Source organism: Salmo trutta, chromosome 14, assembly GCF_901001165.1.
Source record: "Salmo trutta chromosome 14, fSalTru1.1, whole genome shotgun sequence".
NCBI classification, from domain to species: Eukaryota; Metazoa; Chordata; class Actinopteri; order Salmoniformes; family Salmonidae; genus Salmo; species Salmo trutta.
The window spans coordinates 72,693,020-72,708,381 of NC_042970.1; the positions used below are offsets into that span (position 1 = coordinate 72,693,020).

The 15,362-nt window shown below is 40.9% G+C and overlaps 1 protein-coding gene across 2 annotated transcripts in view; it reads right to left on the reverse strand.

The window, feature by feature from the left end:
- Positions 1–15,362, reverse strand: part of LOC115147308 (activating transcription factor 7-interacting protein 1) — a 55,452-nt gene that overhangs the window by 38,924 nt on the left and 1,166 nt on the right. The window lies entirely within an intron of this gene.

Below are 15,362 nucleotides of genomic sequence, written 5' to 3' on the forward strand. Positions count from 1 at the left end.
ATTAGACTTCTGTTAATTGGACTCGATCCAAGATGATCTCTACCTTTCAAACCTCTGGTGTGTTTTTCAATTAGTGGCAAGGCAGGAGGAGCCACGCAACATGAGCTTTGATCAGTGTTCATATCCCAGTGTTCAGAGACAGTTTGTGGTTTTGTCGCGTTTTACAGTTCATTTTCTAAGCTCCTCATTTGACTCAATTAGCCGAGAAACTAAGAGGAGAAAATATTGGTAGATATGAAGGTATCACTTTCCTGTTCAAGCTCCTGTTCTTGTTCTGGTGCCAATGATGATTCAATACCTTTTTCACTTGTCAGATAAAAGGTTTTTACACATTCTAAATTGTGGCAAAGCATTGCTGCTATCACAATACTTAAGGTTTCTAGTATTGTCCCCCAACTGTTCAGACCCTCTCACTTCCTATCACACAAATAGCTGGACATGAATATCTAAATTCAAAAAAATTGCATATTTTTTATATAAAAATAAATACAAATGTTCCTAAGCCAAAACACACAATGACCAAATACAACGCCATTAGTGTTACATAAATACGTTTTTAAAAAAACGCATTATCTACGTTTTGGAAGCATTGTTAACGTAGCACTCTTTAGCGAACAAACAAAAAAATAGAACAGTAGCTAAGTTAAATACCGAAGTGTAGATACTAGTCAGAATAGTCTAACTTGGGTATAGGCGTTTAAAAAGTATATATAAGAAATTCAAGTAAACCTTGAAAAGGAGTAGTCTGGAGAAGTAGGCCTTCCGTTGGACAGAGGTCGTACACGTGATTAGTTTGGCTGTGTTGAGGGAACTAGCAACAGCAGAGGAAGGAAGAAAAAAAGCGGGTGGGTGAAGGGGGCTGAGGTCGGACTGTGCCATCTGTTTCAGCATAGTGTGTTCTTTTGCAAGGTTGTGCACACATGCGCACAGTGAAACCATCACAGTCTCAGCCTCATTGCTCAACACAGGCAACACTGACCCAGCACAGGCTGACTAACTGCACAATGTAACACCCTCAGAACAAAAGGATGGAAACAAAATTATTTTCTGCCTTTAGGATTTACCTCAGAATGGCCATCTTAAAAGTTACTACAACAAATGCAAAATAGACTACTTATTTAGTAACTTTGGCAGAAGCATGCAGCACAGAGACTTCTTTTTGCCAGCAAAAAAACAGGCTAACAGCACAGTCAGTGCTAAAGTGCACAGCCTGACAGGCTTAGCGGCCACCCCTCCCCCACCCACCCTAGCAGTCTGCAGCAGCATGGAAAATTACAGCCTAGCTAGGACTAAACCATTCTGACAGAGGTAGGGGGAGGATATTTTTTTTTACAACTAGAGAGGGAGCTGGAGAGATAAAACCGTTTAATTAAAACACCCGAAATCTACACTACTTCTGTCCTAAAATGAGAACGCTAATTAAAGTAATGAACTTTAACTGTTATGTTCAAAAAAAGCCTGAGAGACTATATATCCTTAGACACCATAGTTGAATGTATCAACGTTTGCAAGTTGTAAAATTGGACAGATATCAATCATTACAGGGATCAATTTTTCTCCATGTGCCTTTACACCAGCTGGGCTTGACATTAACTTTTTTAGCCATTTTTTACTTGTCCAAAAGCTTAAACACTTGTTCCAAAAAAAAAGTCTGTGACACAATTTTTACATCATTGTATGACGCAAGGAACCACTTTGCAAAATAAAACGCATTTATCTTTTTTTACCATAGAGAATCTGACAAAAATGTTGACCACACTCGGCCTAATGGCTTCTTTACACGTTCAAGTCTGTCTCAAAATACAACTTTAAGGCTCTTCTGGAGGATGGTTGGCCATTTTCGGTAGCCAATAAAATATTGTAACATTCCAATTACAACCAAATATCTTTAGAAAATAATTGCCTCCAGGGCTCGTCCTGCCGTTCCTTGGACGATAAACAATACATCTACGGTTTAAAACAGACTCTGGGAGAATTCTGGGATGACAGATCCAAAATTCATACAACCACTGCAGATTAAAAAATGTAAAAAAGAACGAGGCTGATGCAACAGATCAGACCGTTTAGCATAAAATGTTGCTAAAGTAAAAAATATATATATATTATAAGCTCAACAATTGAGCACATGGCTGTAGGATATGCGCAAATGTTCTAAAATGCAATTAGCAGGAAAATACCAAGTGGTTTCATGTGGCAGAGATGAAAATATCCGTTAGAAATTAAGAAAGAGGGGAGATCTAAAGATGCACCAACTAGCATTGGTTACTAATATGACACATAAAACTTCCAAGTCTTAGACAATTCCATTTGTGGTTAAATAGTTTCAAAATGCTGACCGCCTCTGCTCAGATTCAAGGTGTGTGATCTGGCAACAGGCACTGTCCTTCACTCTCCGGTTTTGTGACCATTTAATCTGAACAAACCCTGCCTCGTGTAGCCTATGTCAACAGAATCAAGCCTTTAGATGTTAATGTTAGGCTAATTATCCTTCAAAATATTTGTCAAACATGACAGCCGCTTAGCCGATATTTATGCAATTAAAAGTCTCATTAAAACTTTGCTACATTTTCTGGCGTCTCCCTCATGTCAGCATAGGTTTGGACATGAGGCTATAGCCAATGTGCATATCACCTACCCTATGACATGCAGTCTTTTTTATTTATGTACATGAAAAATAGATTTGAATATTAAGCCACTGTCTATTCAATATTGTATCAGGGCCCTCGTTGTTTGATATTGTGAATATATTGTGATTTGTTTTACTTGTCCATTTGGACAACTTTAATCTATATTCTTCTTGTCCGACAATTTTTTAAAACTTTTCCTGGACAAGAGGACAAGCATTTATGTCGAGCCCTGACAAGTATGGAATATTAGGGCAGCTGAGCACACTATAGATAGAAAAGATACACAGGAGTACATGTCCTGGTAATCCGTCTGGCCCTGCGGCCTTGTGAATGTTAACCTGTTGTGTGTTTTTCATCTGCGTTACCAAGCATGCGCTGTAGCCATGACGTGATTTGAAAGGCTGGTCATGGCTCACATCCACACCATTATTCCAGAAACCCTAGACCGACTCCAATTTGCATACCGCCCCAACAGATCCACAGATGATGCAAACTCTATTGCACTCAACACTACCTTTTCCCACCTGGACAAAAGGAACCCCTATGTGAGAATGCTATTCATTGACTACAGCCCAGCGTTCAATACCATAGTGCCCTCAAAGTTCATCACTAAGCTAAGGACCCTGGGACTAAACACCTCCCTCTGCAACTGGATCCTGGACTTCATGATGGGCCGCCCCACGTGGTAAGGGTAGGTAACAACACATCTGCCATGCTGATCCTCAACACGGGGGCCCCACAGGGGTGCGTGCTTAGTCCCCTCCTGTACTCCCTATTCACTCATGACTGCACGGCCAGGCACGACTCCAACACCATCATCAAGTTTGCCGATGATACAAAAGTGGTAGGCCTGACCACTGGCAACGATGAGACAGCCTATAGGGAGGAGGTCAGAGACCTGACCGTGTGGTGCCAGGACAACAATCTCTCACTCAACGTGATCAAGACAAAGGAGATGATTGTGGACTACAGGAAAAGGAGGACCGAGCATGCCCCCATTCTCGTCGACGGGGCTGTAGTGGAGTAGGTTGAAAGCTTCAAGTTCCTAGGTGTCCACATCACCAACAAACTATCATGGTCTAAAAACACTAAGACAGTCGTGAAGAGCGCACGACAAAACCTGTTCCCCCTTAGGAGACTGAAAAGATTTGGCATGGGTCCTCAGATCCTCAAAAGGTTCTAGAGCTGCACCATCGAGAGCATCCTGACTGGTTGCGTCACTGCCTGGTATGGCAACTGCTCGGCCTCCGACCGCAAGGCACCACAGAGGGTAGTGCGTACGGCACAGTACATCACTGGGGCCAAGCTTCCTGCCATCCAGGACCTCTATACCAGGCGGTGTCAGAGGAAGGCCCTAAATATTGTCAAAGACTCCAGCCACCCTAGTCATAGACTGTTATCTCTGCAACCACACAGCAAGCGGTACCGGAGCGCCAAGTCTAGGTGCAAAATGCTTCTTAACATCTTCTACCCCCAAGCCATAAGACTTCTGAACAGCTAATGAAAGGGCTACCCAGACCCCTCTGCTACTACTACTACTACATATTAACTCGACTAACCGGTGCCCCCGCACATTGACTCTGTACCGGTACCCCCTGTATATAGCCTGGCTATTGTTATTTTACTGCTGCTGTTTAATTATTTGTTACTTATATTTTTTTTAAATGACTTAACCCTTATTTTTCTTAAAACTTCTTAAAGCATTGTTGGTTAAGGGTTTGTAAGTAAGCATTTCACTGTAGGTTGTATTCGGTGCATGTGACAAATGAAATGTGATTTGAATTTGAATTTCTGAGAAGAAAGGGAGATGATAATTGTTTAGAAATAAGTATTTTTAATTAGTTAATAGGCCTATAATCACTAATGGCAATATCAATACTATGATAAAGTAAACACCAATAAAAACATAATTCTTGAGAGGCAGGTCTAACCTGTTTTCTGTATCTTCCATAGTGCTTAGATTATGAATTGAAACCAAAATTAGATCATTTAAAAATGCTGCTGATATTACAGTTATTCAGTAGAACACTAGCCAGCTAATAGCTCACTGTGTAGTATGCCCATTCCCCACTCCCTTCCTCTTTCATAGATTGAGTTTCTGCAGGCAGTCCTCACACAAAATGTCCGCCAGTGCTGGTGCAGTGCATAACCAGGTTTAGCACTTGGCAGCTGTTGACTGAAACATCAACTTGAGCAAGAGGACTAGAGTTTAAACTCCTCCTACTTTCAGGTATCACTTTACTCTTCGCATAAATATACATACAATAGGGAATGTATCGAACGTTCGCAATCTATGACATTCTTTGTCTGTTCTATGGACTTCTATTGCTAACAAAGAAATCAAAAGAACGCTGACTTTTTGATTGAGATAATTATTTGACCAAAATGTCCTTTGAATGGAAGATGAAAAATAATGTGTTCAGTAACATTTTGCCTCATAACTTTACTATAATAATTATTCACATGTTATTTCTCATCTCTGATATGAGTTTCCTTGATACAAAACGAATAAAATCACTGCTATGTTACAACAGCTCTGTTAACATTCCAATGTTACTGCACACTGTGCGTAAGCTTCCCCTCACCACTGCTCTTTCATTACACGCGTTCCGGATTCACTGCAGAAAAAACAAAATGTCCGCCAACTCTGCTGTATGCGCAGCCAGCCAGACTGAGCCCTCACACACTGCTAACTGAACACGTATCCAATCCACTGAATTACAACAGTTTATCAAGTTACATCACCTTCATGTTAATATGTTATCTGCTCTGTATGCCAATTTTTCACAGGCTGTTTCGTTAGTTTTTATTTGTATAAAAAGAAGGTTACGTTTCTTTTTCAAAGTAGTTAGGTACTTCCTCATCCATCCCACATAATTTTGTGTTAGGTTATGCTGATCAATTAGGTTAAATGTATTTTGTTTGGGTATATTTTCTCCTGAAGCTCCCATGATGCAGTTTTTAAGCTAGTCCTCCACTGTACTATATACTACAGCATTTACTGATTGATGTGGGCCATAGATGATTGGTTTCTGGTCTGCAATAGCTGTAAACTGTCCACTTGATACCTCCAAACGGGAGGAAAAAAGACTCATCACCATCTTGTCCTTGCTTCTATACCTTTGGTAATGTTTGTCTCCTCTGACAAACACTACTGATTTACTAGGCTAGTAGTACTTGACTAGTACTGTGTTCTGTTCATAGCTCATAACAATTCTAGAGGGCTATGTGGCCAAACAGCAGCACAACAATTCACAGATGTGTAAAATCTCAAAAGGCTTGAAAATAATGGGCATATCTGTGATTGCAGTGCATTATAAATACACTGCTCAAAAAAATAAAGGGAACACTTAAACAACACAATGTAACTCCAAGTCAATCACACATCTGTGAAATCAAACTGTCCACTTAGGAAGCAACACTGATTGACAATACATTTCACATGCTGTTGTGCAAATGGAATAGACAACAGGTGGACATTTTTGGCAATTAGCAAGACACCCCCAATAAAGGAGTGGTTCTGCAGGTGGTGACCATAGACCACTTCTCAGTTCCTATGCTTCCTGGCTGATGTTTTGGTCACTTTTGAATGCTGGCGGTGCTTTCACTCTAGTGGTAGCATGAGACGGAGTCTACAACCCACACAAGTGGCTCAGGTAGTGCAGCTCATCCAGGATGGCACATCAATGCGAGCTGTGGCAAGAAGGTTTGCTGTGTCTGTCAGCGTAGTGTCCAGAGCATGGAGGCGCTACCAGGAGACAGGCCAGTACATCAGGAGACGTGGAGGAGGCCGTAGGAGGGCAACAACCCAGCAGCAGGACCGCTACCTCCGCCTTTGTGCAAGGAGGAGCAGGAGGAGCACTGCCAGAGCCCTGCAAAATGACCTCCAGCAGGCCATAAATGTGCATGTGTCTGCTCAAATGGTCAGAAACAGACTCCATGAGGGTGGTATGAGTGCCCGGCGTCCACAGGTGGGAGTTGTGCTTACAGCCCAACACCGTGCAGGACGTTTGGCATTTGCCAGAGAATACCAAGATTGGCAAATTCGTCACTGGCGCCCTGTGCTCTTCACAGATGAAAGCAGGTTCACACTGAACACGTGACAGACGTGAAAGAGTCTGGAGATGCCCTAGAGAACGTTCTGCTGCCTGCAACATCTTCCAGCATGACCGGTTTGGCGGTGGGTCAGTCATGGTGTGGGGTGGCATTTCTTTGGGGGGCCGCACAGCCATCCATGTGCTCGCCAGAGGTAGCCTGACTGCCATTAGGTACCGAGATGAGATCCTTAGACCCCTTGTGAGACCATATGCTGGTGCGGTTGGCCCTGGGTTCCTCCTAATGCAAGACAATGCTAGACCTCATGTGGCTGGAGTGTGTCAGCAGTTCCTGCAAGAGGAAGGCATTGATGCTATGGACTGGCCCGCCCGTTCCCCAGACCTGAATCCAATTGAGCTCATCTGGGACATCATGTCTCGCTCCATCCACCAACGCCACGTTGCACCACAGACTGTCCAGGAGTTGGCGGATGCTTTAGTCCAGGTCTGGGAGGAGATCCCTCAGGAGACCATCCGCCACCTCATCAGGAGCATGCCCAGGCGTTGTAGGGAGGTCATACAGGCACGTGGAGGCCACACACACTACTGAGCCTCATTTTGACTTGTTTTAAGGACATTACATCAAAGTTGGATCAGCCGGTAGTGTGGTTTTCCACTTAAATTTTGAGTGTGACTCCCAATCCAGAACTCCATGGATTGATAAATTGGATTTCCATTGATTATTTTTGTGTGATTTTGTTGTCAGCACATTCAACTATGTAAAGAAAAAAGTATTTAATAAGATTATTTCTTTCATTCAGATCTAGGATGCGTTGTTTAAGTGTTCCCTTTATTTTTTGGAGCAGTATATATTTCCAGCGATCTGCCCATTACTGAATTCATCCATATGACAACACAGTCACTGGCAAACATCTCAAAATTACTATACAGGTATGCAATTCGTCAAGTACTTGTAAAATACTGCTGATCTTTCAATCATTAACAAAGTAAAAATAAAATACAAAAAACCTGTCACACAGCAAGACAGGTTTGGTCAAACCAAAAAGTTGGCAGAGATGGGCTGGGCTCCAAGCCATAGTCCAAGCTACAGTTGTCTTTCGTGAATGTTTTCTCCTGTTAAACAAGGCCTTTCAATCCAAATGTAGAGTGCCCTCATGTTCTGTTGCTAGGTCTATGTGAGCTGCATCCTCAGGCTGATGGCATACATTTCAGAAACTCCTTTCAGATTATAATTTCTCTTAAAATTCCTTCCGCTTTCAGATCTCTCCCAAGACACAGGCAAAGGTAGGCTATCAGTCTCAGCAATGTTGAGAAAACAATGTACATTGAATTTCACAACTGATTTGGCTGATGTAGGTGGTCTGCAGAAATCTTCAAGAATTCTTGCTCTTACTTTTCATTGCCTCGACAAGAACAAATTAGTGTTGAGAGCTCTGAATAATGAAACTTTTGTTAACTGGACTCGATCCAAGAAGATTTTAACATTTTTTATTGAACCTTTATTTAACTAGGCAAGTCAGTTAAGAACAAATTCTTATTTACAATGGCGGCCTACCAGGGAACAGCGGGTTAACTGCCTTGATCAGGGGCAGAACGACAGATTTGTACCTTGTCAGCTCGGGGATTTGAACCAGCAACCTTTCGGATACTGGCCCAACACTCTTACCACTAGGCTACCTGCCGCCCCTATACCTTTCAAACCCCAGGTGTGTTTTTCAATTAGTGGCAAGGCGGGAGGAGCCATGCTACATGAGCTTTGATCAGTGTTCATATCCCAGTATTGATCAGAGCCAGTTTGTGGTCTTGTCGCTTTTTTATTTTTATAGATTCCCATAGGAATCCATTAGCCAAGAAACCAATATGAGAAAATATTGGTAGATATAAAGATATCACCTTCCTGTTAAAGCTCCTGTTCTTGTTCTGGTGCCAATGATGATTCAAGACCTTTCACTTGTCAGACAAAGATTTTGACACATTCGGACTGGTTGCAAAGCATTGCTGCTAATACAATACTTAAGGCTTCTAGCATTGTCCCCCAATTGTTCAGACCCTCTCATGTCCTCACACACAAATAGCAGGGCATGACAATCTAAATGCCAAAAATTATACTTTTTGTACTACAGAAAATATATACAAATATTTTCTCTTAATACAAAACACAAATACAGCGCTACTGTAAACATTATTATTTAATTTTTTAAATAACACTTTCTAAAAAAACGTATATTATCTATGTTTCGGAATTGTGGTTAGCATAGCACTACTTAACGGGAAAAAAATATATAGAACAATGGCTAAGTTAAATATTGAAATGTTGGCCAAAATCAGTCAGAACAGAGCAACATCATTATAGGTGTACAACATTCTTAAAAAAAAGAAAGAAATTCAAGTAAACCTTGAACAGGAGTAGTCTGGAGAAGTAGGCCTTCCGTTGGACAGAAATCGTACACGTGATTCATTTGGCTGTGTTGATTGAGGGAACTAGCAACAGCAGAGGAAGGAAGAAAAAAAGCGGGAGGGTGAGGGGGGCTAAGGTTGGACTGTTCCATCTGTTTCAGCATAGAGTGTTCTGTGCAAGGCTGTGCACACAGCGAAACCATCAGTCTCAGCCTCGTGGCTCAAGACAGCCAGCACAGGCAACACAGGCTGACAGACTGCACAATGTAACACACTCAGAACAAAAGGATGGAAACAAAATGATTTTCTCCCTTTGGGATTTACCCCAGGGTGGCCATCTTAAAAGCTATTAAAACAAAGCAAAATATAATTTTTTTGTAACTTTGGCAGAAGCATGCAGCACAGAGACTGCTTTTTGCCCGCAAAAAAAAACAGGCTAGCAGTGCAGTCAGTACTAGAGTGCACAGCCTGACACACTTAGCACCACCCCTCCCCCACACTAGCAGTCTGTAGCTGCATGGAAAATTACAGCCTAGCTAGGACTAAACCATTCTGACAGAGGAAGGGGGAGAAGATTTTTTTCCAACTAGAGAGGGTGCTAGAGAGAACCGTTTAATTGACCACCAGAAATCTAGATTACTACTTCTGTCCTAAAATAAGAACGCAAATGAAAATAAGGACCTTTCGCCGCAATGTTAGAAAAAAGCCTGAGAGAGTATACAACCTTATACATTTGACTATGGTGTCTCAATGTTTACGAGTTCAATATATTTTTGAATATTGATCAATTCTGTTCTAATGTCTGAATTCCGTGATTCTGTCCTCGTTCTTCTCAATGCAGATTTTATAGGGCCCTATTCTAGTAACTGATAGTGGTGCAATCATTAGACCCGAGCAACACAGTACATATACTGCTACATTACACCCTGGGGGTTCTGTGAACACTTTTATTATAGACAGATCTGCAAGACTGTACATAATATTCTTTACTGGTCTAATGAGTGCCATGAAGTATTTTATTCAATAGCAGTGCATGGCTTTATGTGAATGACTCCTGTGAGAAGCAGAATAATAATTGCTATAAATTATAATTAGGCCTGATTCTCATCCATAATGTAGGTTGGTTCATGCATTCCTCGCTGAAGATGAACACATCATTTCTCTCAAGTTTGTACATCAGACATTTTGACACATACATACATACATACACAAAACATTTTTATGTATTTAAATAACCACCTGTATAAATGACCTTGGGATATAAAACAATAAATGATTCATGAAATGTCCAAAGCACCAAAGACTAACATAAATATTGACTCAAGACCACATTGGGAACACAGTTCCTCCCCCTGCTCTCTCAATCAGGTGGTTAGCCAATCCAGAGGCAGTGTGAAAGGAACCAGCTAGAACCTGCTGAAACCAGTTTAAGCAATGTTACTTAGACAAGGGAAGAATCATTCAATACTCTACTTCCTACTTTACAGTGTTAACGCCGACCTTCAGTTTTGAAGAATTCTGGCATGAATGGCCTCGGGGATCCAGAACAAGGAGTGATATGTGGCATTCATTTCCTACATTAGCCTACAGGCATATTAGATAAATATATGTAAGGGACTAGCCTACATTGCTAACTGACCACAAATGGGATTAGGCTAGTACAAGACGTTATGCTGGTGTTAGGCCTATCTTTCTGTTATGTAAAGTACCATTAAAAGATGTCTATCACATGAACGGGTAAAATGTTCAGGGGTGGGGTGGGGCGGCTGCACTTTATAGTTCTGTTATAGACATGACCTGTAGGCCTTCAGACAAATGTTACTCCACAAATCCTGTTAAGTGTAGGCTATCTTGGGTGAAATGTTGCTCTCATTTTTTATGCTGGCCATCCCCCACACGAGAGTTCTGTAGCGACTCACAGCAGTCACAACCTGGAAGCAGTCTTCAAGTGGTCCAACCTCACTCACTAGCCTAAATATTTCCGGATTGAGATTAAGTACATAACACATATTTTCAAATACTACGCACACAACGGGTATTCTGAGCTTTCATACTTCTGAACTGAATACCTTCCACGATGCAAAAAAACGAATGGAATCACAGAATACAGGCATCTGAATGATATTCCGATTATTGTAATGTCTGTAAAATTTGAAGGCCTAAAATGCACAACAATGCACTGATGAAGTGAGTATCTGGAGACAGTTTTCCTCCCAGGCCAGACAGGGGTCCCTTGCTTTGCTACTGATTGCCCACACAGAACTGATTGCACATTTCTCATATTTGTGCTGCATTGGTGTCAGTCCCTCCCTTGGGTAATGTTCTGCCAGCGATTGTCTCCAGCTGATCTCTATAGATCATCCATAGACTGGCTGTTCGATTCACTGAAACTGGTTGATCAAGGAGTGTCCTGTCTGGCTCAGTTGGTGGAGCACTGCGCTTGCGTCGCAGGGTCGTGGGTTTGATTCCTTCTAGGGCCATCCACATTAAAATGTATGCACACACTGATGTAAATCGCGTTGCATAAAAGTCTCTGCTAAATGGTATATATTATTATAAGGCTATATCATACTCTGGGTCCCGAGACAGGTTGGGTATGACTGATCAGGGTTGGTGAGGTCGCTTGAGGCAGACATCTTGGTTTGACAGAAGGTGAAAGAGGGATTGTTTCGAAACAGTTACAGTCCAATACTACCACAAACCGTTAACTGTCTTGTTGAACCAGATTGACAAATGAACCAAAATAAACTTAACCACGTCTTCATTAACCAAATTCAAAATAGTGTCTTGTCTTTGTGGAGAAACTCGTCATGGTATCGTTATACATGAAAAACGTACAGCAGTCATTTCTACAAAGTTATTTATCTGAAACTAGGATGACACGACAATGTCTCTTCTTGACACAAGAACGCTTACCTATTTTTTTCTTACAGAAATGTGCATATGGTTTATAAACATTAGGTAATTATTCAACAATTATGTATTATTTCAAAGGTAGTTCATCTAGCAATAGGGTGATTCCACATCAACGAAAAAATATTTTGGGTATTTCAGATTTTTCTTGTAATTCTCACATAGAATCTTCATTGGAAGGAAAGACGTTTTTTTTTTGAAAAATCATGATTAAAGTGGCCATTTTAGGCCCTTTTTAGACCGATACATGCCTACTATAAGACACGATGATTTGTGAATCGTGCATGATCCAGACAACATCTTCCTCCTTATATTGTTCTCTCAAATATGGAGTATGTCTACATTCTGAAATATCATGTATGGTTCATAGAGTCTTACAAGAGACAAGTATAGGTAAAAAAAAGGGGGGGTCCTTAAATGTACACTTCCATCATATGATTTGTGATACAAATGTAAAAAACATGTCAAACATCCTTCCTCCCAATGAAGTTTCTATGTGAGAATTGCCAGAACAATCGGAGATACCAAAAATATTTTCTGCTCCCGCTGGCATGGAATCGCCCAATAGCTATTAACTAACCAATATAAAATATTAACATAGCCTTTGACAACCGCAAGGACAGGTAGGCTAAGCCTAGCTTTTGTCCTGAGTTCTGCCTCCTTTTCAGTTAGCCCCAAAACCGCAGGCATATGGAAGCCTGGAAAAGCAGTGGGGGAGGGGTAACTGTCTGCAGGACTGTACCATCTTCCTCAGAGGGGAGACTAAAGTGGATTAGGGGGCACACACACTTGGTGTGAATGAACTGGAACTACTGGTACTCATATTTACAATGAAACATTCAAGGTAATAAACTACTTTACACTAGGGAACTGAAAACCCCCCAGAACAAATGCAATCTCAGTCTCTACACAAATGAACATGAACTAACTCACCAGTGGGCCTGAAATAACTTAATTTTAAAGCCCAAATTTGCCTAAAACACACACATGGAAAGTTGCACCAATAGAACAAATATACAAAACAAAAACGCACAACTATCCACTAAATGATTGGTCTACACAGGAGACGTTGGAACACCCCTCCCCCCTCACTAACAGACTATGTACTGAGTGGAAAAGTACAGCAAACCAGGGCTGTACCAATTTAAGAAGCCAGGGGGGGTTGAGATCAAATAACAAGACAAGAGGGAAGAGTAATGCTAGAACATTAAAAACACAATTTTTTTACGTTCAAAAATATTTTTTATAGAAGAAACTATACCAACAATAGGTGTTTCAATATTTATCAAAAACAACTTGAAATAGTTCACGTTAAAGGAGATTGCTTATTAATTCTGTAATTCTACGTACGCTTTACGTTACACTAGTAGACAGACTACCTCAAAACCAATGTGGTTCCAAACTCATTACAATTTGCGTAAAAAACATCTAGGCCTACCTGAAACGATGCTTCCAGGGGTGCACTAGGTTTCTTCAAGCATGAACAGCCTTTCACGTATGCTAGTACATACAGTGAGACGAGCATTTCAGTGCAAAATATATCCTCAAGAGATGTGTCTGCCCTCTATGTAAGTCACACAGTTTACAATACTGTTCAGTTTAGGACTGTGTGGAAACAGAAGGAGAAAAGCTAATTCTAGGCCTATGCCCACATCTAATCTGATAATAATCTTTCCAATGTAATGAATACGTGTTATGGAAAGTAATTGTGTCTGTTCACCATCATTTCTATTTCCGTAGACCTAAGACGAAAGAAAGTTCCAATTGCAATAGAGAGCACATTGGGAGCAGATATTCAAAATGCCTTATACACAGACAAGAACAAAAATGTCAGTACTCTTCAAAGACCCAAGAGTTTGAAAGTGACAGATTGTCTACAATTATCATATAGTTATGTTAATAATTATTATGTTTTCGCTGGGAGGCTAATGCAGCTAGCTGAGTGCTAACTATTCCCTATCCCTTCCCCTCCCCCACACACAAACACTGCGCTGCCACATTTTCTGATGGTGCCACTTATTATTGCAGCAACTCAAAATGGCCACCATAGTTGCTGTAAGCTAGGTTTTTTCCATGTGCTTGATCCCCATTTTGTAACAATGTCAGGGAATACTTTGCAGTCACATTAAGGTTGCTTCCTAAAGTTCCTACTGGTGCTGAATTAGACATATGCTAAATGTATGTATGCCCTACTCATACATTTGACATGTTATTGCTGATGTTAGAGCGAGACTCCTCATACAGTGGCTCTAAAGAAAAGATCCTGACCAGTCCTGTCCATTTCTTCCCTTTTGTCATTCAATGTTGTGTCTGTGTTTCCATAGTGTGTGTACCAATACTTTGTCTCAATATCTCATGGTAGTTTGACAGTACTAGCGCTTTGTTTGGTTGCTAGTTTTGAAACTGAAATGGTTGATGGCTATTTACAAACTTGACAATATTTGCAAATATTCTGATCTTGAAAAGAGGCTATCAGTCTGATTACTAAAATTCTTTAAGCCAGATAACCCCTTTCGTCGTAATACTGCAACATCTCATCTGACACCCTCCAGCATCACCCGATTCTACATAGGCTTCTTCCATGCTTCCCCGCAATATTCTTTTAAATCCCTAAATTTACTAACATTGATAATTCCTTTTGAATCAAATTCCTTGCTTCATTTATAGAGCAAGAAGCAACATTTATTGTTATAGCACCAGTGACTTGCACTCACAACTTTGTCAATGTTTGGTGGCCGTCGTGGTTAAAAAGAAGTTGTCAAGGTTGAAGGGGATCACATCATCTCAACCAATGGGGTTGTCTAGATTCTGAGTGCATCGACATAGGCTGGATCAGTGGTTCTCAACTGGTTTTTCCCGGGACCCATATTGAACCAGGTTGTCTCAGTTGCGACCCAATATTCGCATCGCCAAAACACAATCTGAAACTATTTTTTATGCTATATTGATAATAAATGCAGCAATTATATGACAAGGGAACAACATTCCCACCGCTTTCATTTTCAATAATACAAATTTGCCCATGTCCTTGATTAAGAATGTTTTTAAACTCACTGGCGTTAGACCACAAAATCAACCAAAATAGTGTTGCTATACTACACATGTTCTACCTGGTTTAAGTCAAGAGTTTTTTTATTTTTTTACTCCAGACACCCGCGACCCACTCAAAACCTCCTTGGGTCACGACCCATCAATTGAGAATGACCGGGCTAGGTTATGATGGACAATAACCTGTAGATGGCGTGTGCATTTCCAAATTTTGACACCAAATAATATAAAGTATGGTAGTTAGCGTGCCAACAAGCTACGCTGTAAAACAAACCGCTTTAGCTGCCTAGGCTAGCAACATTCACTTGTACTTGATACATGT